This window comes from Haliotis cracherodii, unplaced genomic scaffold (assembly GCF_022045235.1).
Source record: "Haliotis cracherodii isolate W230 unplaced genomic scaffold, xgHalCrac1.p SCAF_5, whole genome shotgun sequence".
NCBI lineage: Eukaryota > Metazoa > Mollusca > Gastropoda > Lepetellida > Haliotidae > Haliotis > Haliotis cracherodii.
In genome coordinates this window covers 43,851,104-43,863,295 of record NW_027266308.1, presented here as the reverse complement: position 1 = coordinate 43,863,295, position 12,192 = coordinate 43,851,104, and the positions used below count along the sequence as shown (strand labels likewise).

The window sequence follows — 12,192 nt, the reverse complement described above, 5'->3', positions numbered from 1 at the left end:
GTCCATTTTCCACCCTTGCCGAACAAGGCTGGTATTATGGAGTTACATTCTGGCTGGACTTACGAGTCTATGCATAGTCCAATCAAAATCGCACACCAATATCGAAATCCGGTTCGTAAAGTGTCATGCAGATTTTGGTTGACTGCAGGATTTGCAAAGCATGTGCACCGCTAACTCATTGTCAACAGATATTTTCTAAATCTTTTCATGCTTTTAATCAAGGTGCTCACGTTATTTGATGAACTTCGCGATGAAAGACTCGTTTTATCACAATATAGATCTTGATTATCAATCAGATCGTCTTGACTGGGCGCCACCGTTTTGTTTGAAGCAAATGCAAGTGATACGAGAGGTTGAATCTGATTGGTCAGTAGGAGAGGCATAGAAAGGACATAACTCATAATAGCCACTGGTGTCGCTACGATCAAGCCCAGGAATTCCAGCCTAGTTCGGCAAGGGTGGAAACTGGACTTTTAAAGTCAGTTAACTCCCTTGCCTCGGGAAGATGTATGCGGATAAAGATGCAAATATCAAAGGTCAAGTAGGACTACTGTCACTGTTTATAAACAAACATGGCATCGCCCTCGTCATTCGGCTATCGAGTCAGAATTAACCATTGGGAATCTGGATAAACTACATGGATAATTGCTATCATTATCAAAAGAACAGTCTAATATACTGAAAATCAGTGTCTAACTGTGACGTAGCTAAGGCATTTTATAAGTTTTGACAACTTTGGAGATATAAATTTTGAAATAATTTTGCTAGGGCACGAGGCCTAGCCAAGCGGGATCAGTAGCCATATCTGTGCTTGTAGACCTCTGCGGCTTGAAACCTTCTCCACAAATCAAAATAGTTGGATTTGGCCGAAATATGTATCAATTGTTACCTTGTTTCGTTTTGTGGCTGTGTGTACATCTGACTACATTTCTTAACGTTATGACAGGACAGACCGACTGTCAACAACGTCTGACTGTGGCCGTGACGTCTCATAGACTAGGGTTAGAGTAGCTTCCCTTTGACAAAGGGCAGTTACTCTAGCGGACAGACCGATGGATTGCCGCGAAAGGCAATTAAAAAAATATGTTGCTTCGCCACTGTATAAGAAACAGATTTCAGTGGCAGAAGCAGGTAGGGGTGCATAGAGGTATATCTTGGAACTTGACATTACTGCTTTCATCTACAGTGTATGACCGCAAATAAGCCGACAATATTGAAAATGTTAACTATACTGAAAAAGTCATTATAATTTCTAACAAAGATATAACAAACAAGTCCTCCACTCCCCTAATGTGGGAAGCTGTTTCTGTTGTCTTTTTTAACCTCATAATGATTGTTATGATGCCATCAAAAAGGAGACGCCATTTTGTGAATCTGTGTATATAGAATTATGAACCCGTGAGAAAATGTTTCAGCTAGAGCGATGACTCGCAGTTTGAATGCAGCATTGTAAGCATGGTGTTTTCATTTTCGTTTCGAACTCATATATTTTTGTGTTATATTTCTTTAACCTTCCAGTTTCTATAGGCATGATGGGTGAAAGTGATAAGCAGCTAGGGGTAGTTGGGACCATATGAAACCCAATTATTCCCGATGTTTATCAAGAGAGAATCTTCCCAACAAACATAACTGAACAACAGCATGCATAATTTCCTACAGAGAGGCTGCATGACCTGAATCGTACAAATGGCTGATGATGGATTCGATGTCCACATTAACATGTTAAATGGAGCAATATGATTAGGAGGGCGACTGTTTATGAACCAGAACCATGGCAAAAGCAATTTGGGCCACAGGATATTCCCTGTCATCTCCTCATCTACCCATGGAGGCTGAAGTCAAGCGTGAGTTGTAACCAGACACACAAGTGTTGAAACACTGTATGTGAAAAGACCACAATGGGATGTAGAGTACCACGTTTCTTATAAGAGTCCAGGGCCACGCTCCACAAAGTGAATGTAGTGCTGAGATCGTCGTAAAGCCCATACTTTAACATAGACTTACGATCATCGTAGAACTACGATCCGTTTATGGAACGGGTTTACATGGGTCTGCCTATAAGTAAGTCCTTGATGACTATCGGAAAAACTGAAGTTGATAAGGGCAAGGGACTCTTTCCACAAAGCGATCTTAGCACTAAGATGATCGTAGGTTCCACACAATAACACAGACTTAGTCCCAGCAGTAATTGAATACAAGAAATTCCCAAAAGTTCTTAAAAGCCAATACTATAACATCACTCTGCACAAATACCCAATGTATTGATCCATTTTAACTTGTATTTATCCATGTATTTCTATACGGATCTTTATCTAAGAAATAAACGATGAGTGGGAGTTGTTTATCGTACACTAAAACACTGGAGGGAGAATAAACCATGATGGACATATATCAACACTAATTACAGCCTCTTTAAAGATAATGAGAAAGTGTACAAGCTTTAAAAATAATTACCCCTTTTTTCAAATAATGATGACTCCCTGCATAGAATCTGACCTCGGCAATGTTGGACAAGTCCATTTTATGCACAAGTAGATATTTCCTGCATATTCTCACTATCTTCACATCGATTAACAGTACTTTTTCTCCCAATACTGATTGTCATATATCTCCCGCTTTTGGATGCGATTGGTCGGCCATCATGTTAATTTGTTTTGTCCAGCTACATCTATGGCGTACAACTCATAAAAACACTCAAAAATAATGTTGTCAATTATACGATGTCATCATGTTGCGAGCGTATGTTGGAATCTCCAGAAATGACGTCATGATAGAACAATGTTTTATCGTGAAAAAAAACCACACTTCGTTCTTCATTGTTCTTTGCAATTTATCGCGTAACCAATCTTATATTTGCTGATCGACTGCAGTGAATAATGCATTAAAAATGCCCTATGTGTGGCTTATTATAAGTCAGACATGCATATCGCTGTTGTGAGTTTATGCGACATGCTACACACGTGGGACAGGACACTGGCAGACACAAACAAAAGTCACCTGAAACAGCATTTAAGCCAAATTATTTAAGAATCTTAAGAAAAAAGACTACTCATTGGTTTAAAATACCGGTACCCAATAGACTGGATGAAAGGGGATAAAAATATACAGAATACCAAAAAAACCTCAAACTGAATGAACAAATTCGAGTAAATAGTCAATAGCTCAAAAACGTATCAGGAGCCCTGCCTGAAACTGGAACATGTCAGCAGAGACATGTCCACACTGGTGCTGGGGTAGAAATAGTCCTGCACCATGACTGTGGAATATAGTAATTTTATGAAGAAGAAAAACACAATCTAGGAAAGTATACAAAAGCAAGTCCAGCCAGCTCTAGCTAGCTCTATTCCAAATGAAATCAGCATAGGAAAATTTCTTTTTTTTTAGAGTCAAGACGGATGATGTGTAATATAAGATTTCATAGACTAAAAGATAGCCTAGGGTAGAAAGCATTGTAATGACCTTATTCATCTCAGTATAAAGCAGTGTTTACAGCATGGCGCTTAAAAAACTTGGAATTTATAAGGAGGGTTAATGTCTATTCAGAGCTATAGATGTAATTCATTTAAAGTATATGAATAGTACGAGTAGTTTACCCATCTACATCTGCTTGCTGCTCCGTAAGAATGGCGCTATTACTTGAATCATCAATCAGCGACTGTTTAAGATACAACCTGTACACTGACTAGGCACGACACGCTTTTCAACTGGCATTTATCAGTATATTTGTTACACAAGCTTTTCTGAATGTAACTGTCACAAAGTGAATTTTAACATCAGCTGATACACAATCATTTTATCTAACAGTTGTAATATACGCAATCGTTTTATCCACTAGTTGTAATATATGCATTAATTTTATTTTAATAGTGTTTCATGAGAAGAGCATGTTTTGTTGATCATTTTTAGAAAAACATTACTCCTCTTCTATTGAAAATGAGCAAACCTAAATTGAATACCATCACGTGCCTGCTATAACAGGGGTTGTCGGACATTTTTTTTTTATGAAGCAGGTATATAAATATTCCACCGTGCGTGACAATAGTTTCTATTTATAGTAGCACTTCCACAGTTCCACACTTCCTAAGACCATAGTGTCAACAGCACATTCTATTATTAGTACTGAGGATTCACATTTCAAGCATCCTGTTAATAGGAACGTACCAACATCCTGATGAGGAGCAAGAAAATGCAGGCCAACAGCTCTGACGAGATGGGGAAATCAATACTCATCCAAGAAATCACATTCACTTCACTGTTATAGATGACTGAATCAGTTTGGTCTTATGGTCGCAAGCAGCATCATTTTATATGTAAAAAACATCACTGCTGTCTGTAAATGCCTCGATGAGGCAACCAGTCTGACTGACTGACCAACGATCGCAACAAGGAGACAAAAGATATTGAGGACCTGATCTACCCAAAACTCCCCATAAGGAGACAAACACAGGATGCTGGTGGCCTATTCTATACCCCCAGAATCCCAACAGATGGACACACATTGGACACTGGGGGCCTATTCTATACCCCAGAAAGCCAACAGGAGGACAACCATTGGACACTAGGGACCTATTCTACCCCAGAATCCCAACAGGAGGACACACATTGGACACTGGTGGCCTATTCTACCCCAGAATTCCAACAGGAGGACACACATTGGACACTGGGGACCTATTCTACCCCAGAAACTCAACAGGAGGACACACATTGGACACTGGGGACCTATTCTAGACCACAGAATCCCAACAGGAGGACACACATTGGACACTGGGAACCTATTCTATATCCCAGAATCCCAACAGGAGGACACACATTGGACACACGGGACCTATTCCACCACAGAAACCCAACAGGTGGACACACATTGGACACACGGGACCTATTCTACCCCAGAAACTCAACAGGAGGACACACATTGGACACACGGGACCTATTCTACCCCAGAAACTCAACAGGAGGACACACATTGGACACACGGGACCTATTCCACCACAGAATCCCAACAGGAGGACACACATTGGACACACGGGACCTATTCTACCCCAGAAACTCAACAGGAGGACACACATTGGACACTGGGGACCTATTCTAGACCACAGAATCCCAACAGGAGGACACACATTGGACACTGGGGACCTATTCTACCCCAGAATCCCAACAGGAGGACAACCATTGGACACTGGAGACCTGTTCTACCCCAGAAACCCAACAGGAGGACACACATTGGACACTGGGGACCTATTCTAGACCACAGAATCCCAACAGGAGGACACACACTGGACACTGGGAACCTATTCTAGACCACAGAATCCCAACAGGAGGACACACATTGGACACTAGGGACCTATTCCACCACAGAAACCCAACAGGTGGACACAAATTGGACACTGGGGACCTATTCTACCCCAGAATCCCAAAAGGAAGACACACATTGGACCCCGGGGAACTATTCTACCCAAGAACCCAAACAAAAGACACACATTGGACACTGGGGACCTTTTCTACCCCAGAATCAGAATCCCAACAGGAAGACACACATTGGTTACAGGATACGTATTCTGAGACAAATAACGGGAATCTATATTCTCCCCGGACGTCACAGTAATATGAAACAAACAACAACACATTTTTGTTTCACCTTTTCGAGATATTTTAGGAATACGGTTTTGAAAATGTCCGCATGATAAACATTGACAAAGCCCGATCTTGAAATACAATACGTGTCAAATACCAAAATATTTGTCTCCGGTTCTATGTGATTATTCTGTCAGTACAAATTGACCTAAGCCAAGATAATCTAGGATCGAAGATGAAATCCCTGCTGATTCCCAACATGACTTGTTAGTTTGTATCTCTGTTGTTTAACACCAAAATCAGATATATTCCAGCTGTAGTATGGCTGTCTGTATTTAATTGAGTCTGGGACCAGACAATCCAGTGACTGACATCATGAGTATCAATCTCTGCAAATGGGATACAATGACATGCATCAACTAAGTCTGTGAGCTTGACCACCCAGTTCTGTTCGTCCCTATTACGACAAGCATGGGTTGCTGAAGACCAATTCTAATATCCAGATCTTCACAGGGGACAAACATGGGTTGCTAAAGACCAGTTCCAATCCGGATCTTCACAGGGAAAAGGCATGGGTTTCTCAAAACCAATTCTATCCCAGATCTTCATGGGGGACAAGCATGGGTTTCTCAAAACCAATTCTAACCCAGATCTTCATGGGGGACAAGCATGGGTTTCTCAAAACCAATTCTAACCCAGATCTTCACGGGGGAGAAGCATGGGTTTCTCAAAACCAATCTAAACCCGGATCTTCACGGGGGACAAGTATGGGTTGCTGAAGACCAATTCTAACCAAGATCTTCACAGGGGCCCAACATGAAGAAAAAACATGCAAATATTAGAACAATATAAGATGTCATAACTGTCAGTCATCAGTCAACTTCACCTGACAGAAGCATTAAATCCTTTTCAATGCTTAATCCCACGGATGTCTGTAGGAGATACTTAAAGGGGAAGTGTACACGCAAAAATCACTTTCTTTCTTTTTCTAAACAAAACGCAGTTTTAGAATTAGTTAGTATCTGTGTTTGAAAATATACACTCATTTTTTTTCACAGTGAAAGTAGGAAGCTCACAATAGTGTGAAAGTGATATGCCGTTATGAGGCCTTCGTTTTACGAGCGAAACAGGCCTGAGTTATCCCCCTTAGATTATGACGTAATTGGTGCCAATTCAACTGGGTCCCTGTCTATTCTCAACGCAAACGATATCAAGGACCAGTTTGCGGTAAAACAACATGGTCTACGACACACTCCGGCGCAGTGGTGACTCAGCATAACACAATTCTGGCTGGCATCTGAGATGCTAGAATCACAAAACTGTACCTACACCACGTGAAGCGGCTCTAACAAAGCATGATGACGTCATAATGTTTATCAATTGGCACCAATGACGTCATATTGCAAGGGACATAAGCCATGGTGTTTTTGTTATGGAAATAGAACACTTGGTAAATGTGAAAAATATAAATCGTTTTAGTGCAAAAAATATGTTAATTAAATATGATGTTTTTATATTTTTGTCTATGTCACTTCTATGTTAACACTTTTAATGTGGAAAAAGTACAAGAAAAAAAGGTTCATTTCCGTGTGAACTTGCCCTTTAATCACAGTACAGTATCCAATTTTGTCCACTTTCGTCAAAAGAGAATACCTACTCACTTTGATGCAAGCAGAATTACTCTGCCTGCTTTTGTATTTGGTTGAAACACAGCCTGTTAGCATGGGAAGTATTGTACTTACCGTATTCGACGTAATACCCCTATTTCTCAAAATTAGAAATAGGGGGCTCTTATTAGAATATTATTTTAGTGAAAAAATACAGAGTTGAAAGATAGTTTCGTGGTTTATGCTGACAGCCTTAAATGTTTATATACGATAGATATATTTTTCCAGAATTTAATTGCCCATAATTAAGGGTGCATAAAACACACGAGTGCATCATAAATAAGTCTTTTGTACATTGATCAATTGGAAGGGGTGCTAATTGGGATTGTTCACTAGCCAATATATTAGCAATATAGCCGTGGGCGCTTATTAGAGAGAGGCGCTTATTATGTCGAATACGGTAATGCATGCAAACTGTTAAGAGTGTACTATGCACTGAGGGATCACTAATAGGCTGCAATTTGCTGCCTCAGGGTGTATTGGTCACTGTTTCATAGAAACACACAAGCTCTATCAACTTATGTCCCCCAATGTCCAGGATGTCCTGATGTAAGTAAAACTCTTACTAATGGTATATTACGTTCCCACAAACACCTGATAGAATAGAGTTTCTTTTCATTTGAAACTGGAGCCTTCCAGTTCCAACTGAATTATTAGAAAATACAATTGCTGTTACACTGCTTACGGCAGCAATATTCATAAATACACTGCCCAGAATATGTGTACACAAAGATTCATCTAATTTACAAGTGTGAAAGACAACATTCTCAGTTATTTCTGCCAGCTGTTCATAGACAAAGAGACTTGTCAAAATCAATACAGCATCAAGTCAATAGCTTGGACTAAAATATTGTCTTTGAATTATATTAAAACAATTTGTTGTTATTATAATCTTTCAAAAATGTAAAATGTGAATGTACAGTTAGGGGTTTGAAATTTTGTCTTAAGAACCTCCATTTCAAAATTTCGGAATGTGGAAAATATCTTAAATACTCCCAGTTAAAGCTTCTTTCAGTACCTGTGAGTCTGATAATCACTCTTATAAATAAAACATCCCAACTTGTTACGAGCAGTACATGCTTAATGATGCATAATTGTTGGCTCAAGAACTATTCCTAGTTTTACTGGTGACCCGCGAAGACCCTGGGTAGAATAGGTCTTCAGCAACACATACTTGTCGTAACAGGCGACAAACGGGATCGAGTGGTCAGGCTCGCTGACTTGGTTGATGCAAACAGTATATTGGTATCCCCAAAGCTCCAGATAAGCTGCGTATTTGCATAAAATACACAAAATATATCACCATTACCCAATTACTTATGAGTTGTTTGCATTCAAATATATATTAATAAATGTGAAAACTCTGTGTAATTACCCAATGTATTCTTTTCAGCGTGTGTGACTGTATTTCTTTGCAGATCTCTATTTCCTGATGCAAAATGAATGCAAAATGCAAAAAGGCTGAAAGTGTTATCTGGCGCACTGTATTTCTGTCACATTTCACAAAAATGCCACGACGAAAATAGAGAATTTGACCATTATTTATCCCTCATTTAACAACCCATCAGGAACGTCCTATCCATAGTCTGACAAAAACAAAAAGGACAAACAAATTATTATTTCGACCACAACCCAAAGCTTTTAAGAAAAACAGTAATTCAATTTTCTTATTGGTAATGAACTCAATTTTACAACTCAATTGAAGAAATATTGTGAATTTATATGTTTGCAGACATGTACAATTTATTTATCATAATATTTGCATTTAAGTGTCATCTGAATTATGATAACACGTTCTCTTTGGTTTTATCAAATTACAATAATCTGGGCAACTGGTAATGGGCATGTTGTGTGATATGCAAACAGTTTTAGATTCAGAAATAAATTCAATATTTTTTATTTTTTTGGTGATACTTTTTTTATTCAGGGTACAGGATACATTGTACACGATATAATGCATATTAATACATTAACTGTTTGCACATCATTTGTAATGTGAGATTGATATTACTGGTGATAATAAATGATTTAATACATAATATATATGTATCACATGATGGGATCCCCTTTTTTATCATAAAAACAACAGCCATTCACACTTCTCATACAAACACCATTTACACACTCTCACACAGGGACGCCACAAGCACTCTCATACACACACACACACACACACAATTCAATATTTTATGAGTGTCATTATAAGCATTTGGCAATATGTTTCCATGAGCCAGCCGTATGTCTTACAGTGTCGTATGTTATAAATAGCTGTCATTATAATAGGAAACCCTTGAGTTGATGATGAGAAAGAGTGAATATATAGATCTATTTACATAGTATCACAGTGTGGCCATCTGTTTCGTTAACTAGCACCACAAACATTAATATCCAGTTGACAATATCAAATATGATTTCAACCTACTATAAAACACTACCCCAAATATAACTGTCTAAAAAAACAATTACACGCCTTAAACCCGTCAATACACGTATAGGGTCTATGCCCTGTTTAGAAAACACACAATACCATACATACGTGTAGGTGAAATCTTTGAAAGTATGCTGACAGACACGGAACGCTTGCTTTGTGATCGAAAATAGAACAGAGTTATTCCAATCATAATTAGCGCTTACATGTTGTTCCGAGAATAAAGACAGTCACGCCACTTGTCTTAGACTATAATATGTAAGTCACGGCCCACTACACATTCACCGAACATACCTGCGATTCCTCACTGCATAGCGTTGACAGCTATTCACAACAGGTGCCCGCCATGTTGTTACATTGAGTTCGCTCGATATGTGACAGTAGAGGCCCTACATGGGTTGTCGTCATTTCGGTACACGTTTTACACTATCGATTATTTATTTGGACTAACATATGTGGCTAGTTGTACTATGGTGTTCATGAATTATCATTTTCCAATGGATATGCGTTGATCAATTACTTATCGATAAATAGATATATATATATACTGATAGGCATGACAATACGCAATAGTTGGAAACTACATGGCGTCATGTGAGATTTGGTTATTAAAATGAGAATTCGCCTCAATTGAATAAACTTCCGCATTGGTCTATTGTGTTTAGTTTTTTTATCATTGAATTCAAATCTATACTCACAATCAAGATTGCAAACGGTCATAGTCTATATACATATATACAAACACCTATTATATATATATTACCCATATTGTATTATTGATAATTTAACTGATTAATAAATTATGCAGAGTGACAAAATGTGTTGCGATCATTATATGTTAATCTTTTGCTACCAGTAACGATTTCTGCTGAACTTTCAGCAAATGGCAGATCAATCACTTTGGGAACATGTCAACATATGTTGCCTCATTGCCACTCAACATATTTTTCCCCAATAATAAAAATAATAAATCAGAGTACTTATTTCACAATAGGGCGGATACAGATTTTTGAAAAGAGGGGGGATGCACAATTAAGATCTATTTATTGTCTTTGGTGGTAATTTATACAGAAACCCCCGCACCTCCTCTGTATCCGCCCACGCACGCACACACACACACACACACACACACACACACACACATTGAAATATAACTACATTTACCTTTCGATATGAAGTAATGTACGCTGCTGAGGTTGTACTGTCTCAAACCTGCATCTCCAGCCGCAGTCTACGTTTTCCTAGACAAAATACTTGAAACTGTATCATCACGGATACGCTTCTGTAACGGTGTGTTTACTTTTACGTCAGAACACCATGACAATAATAGACCCAGTTTAAACCCGTCTTACACAATATTGAATACCCGCTGAAGGGTCCCGTTAAAGGGCGACATATTTAAGGTATTCTACTGAGGTTCCCGTCGCGATCTGACACGACGTCGCGTTTTTGTCTGCCGACGTCGACCTTATATTCTGTTACATGTAACAGATCGTGATGGGCAAAACACTTATGTTTCCGGCTTGATATGACCGAATTGTTGCTATAAGGCACACCAGGAACTGAATTTAGTTGTTTTTTTAATTGTCATTTTATATATAATGTAATTGAGACCAGAAATTTCATTTCTTTTCAGAAACTGAAAAATCTAGATTTGTCAAAGTATTGTAGACTTGCTTGGTTTTTTCGGATATATTTGTTTTAAAAAAAAACCGCAAGTGACTAACAGCCTTCTTTCTCATCCTCCACACCCTCATTCCTCCTCTCCCTCCCCGCGGTCCCCTGTAACCCCAACCCCTCCCTCTCTCTACCCACCTTGCTCTCCTCTCTCCATCTCCCCTATATATAGATATAAGGCGTATATATAATCTGTTTAAGGCAAAACAACAGCTTTTAGCCATGCAAGCACAATTATCACCACCTTAAATAACAACAGTCGGCCCTATTATCCCATCTCTTACACACGTTCCTTCGCATTACAAAGGACATGTGCATATAGGCTGGGCAGTCTGGGGTTTAAACCACGTGTGTAAACATTGGCGTATTTCGTGACTCACAGCCGTATGTAATGTCTGGTACTTAAAATATGCTCATAATGCGCTCTTATAAAATATAGTGGAATCGGAATTTGAAGGGGGCTGTATTCTTTTTCATTCTGTCCTGCGAATATCAAACTAAACATATACTGTTATATCCATTGCACGCACGTGATATATGACACTGAACAACACAGTGAACTCAATGGAAAACTGTTTTTCAGATGTTAGTTTCTTTCGTGATGTAGTGAGTGAGTGAGTGACGGAAAAGCTTTACGCCGCTTTTAGCAGTGTTCCATCAAAATCACGGTGGGAAACGATGGAAATGGGATTCGCACTTTGTACCCGCGTAGGGAATCGAACCCGGGTCCTCGGCGTGACGAGCGAACGCTTTAACCATTAGGCTACCCCACCGCCCCTTTCGTGATGTAACATACTTCTTGGCGATGCTTAACGTGTATATCGTCTGGACGTAAACATAACCGCAATG

The 12,192-nt window shown here is 39.1% G+C and overlaps 1 protein-coding gene across 2 annotated transcripts in view; it reads right to left on the bottom strand.

The window, feature by feature from the left end:
- Window positions 1-10,907, bottom strand: part of LOC139442050 (uncharacterized) — a 124,362-nt gene extending 113,455 nt beyond the window's left edge. The window contains exon 1 of one of the 2 annotated variants that reach the window (XM_071222832.1): window positions 10,831-10,907. The gene's annotated coding sequence lies outside the window, so the exon portion shown is untranslated. Of the gene's footprint in view, window positions 1-9,960; window positions 10,036-10,830 lie in introns of those variants that run through there. The other variant, XM_071222831.1, reaches the window with a different exon arrangement.
- Window positions 10,908-12,192: the final 1,285 nt, after the last annotated feature.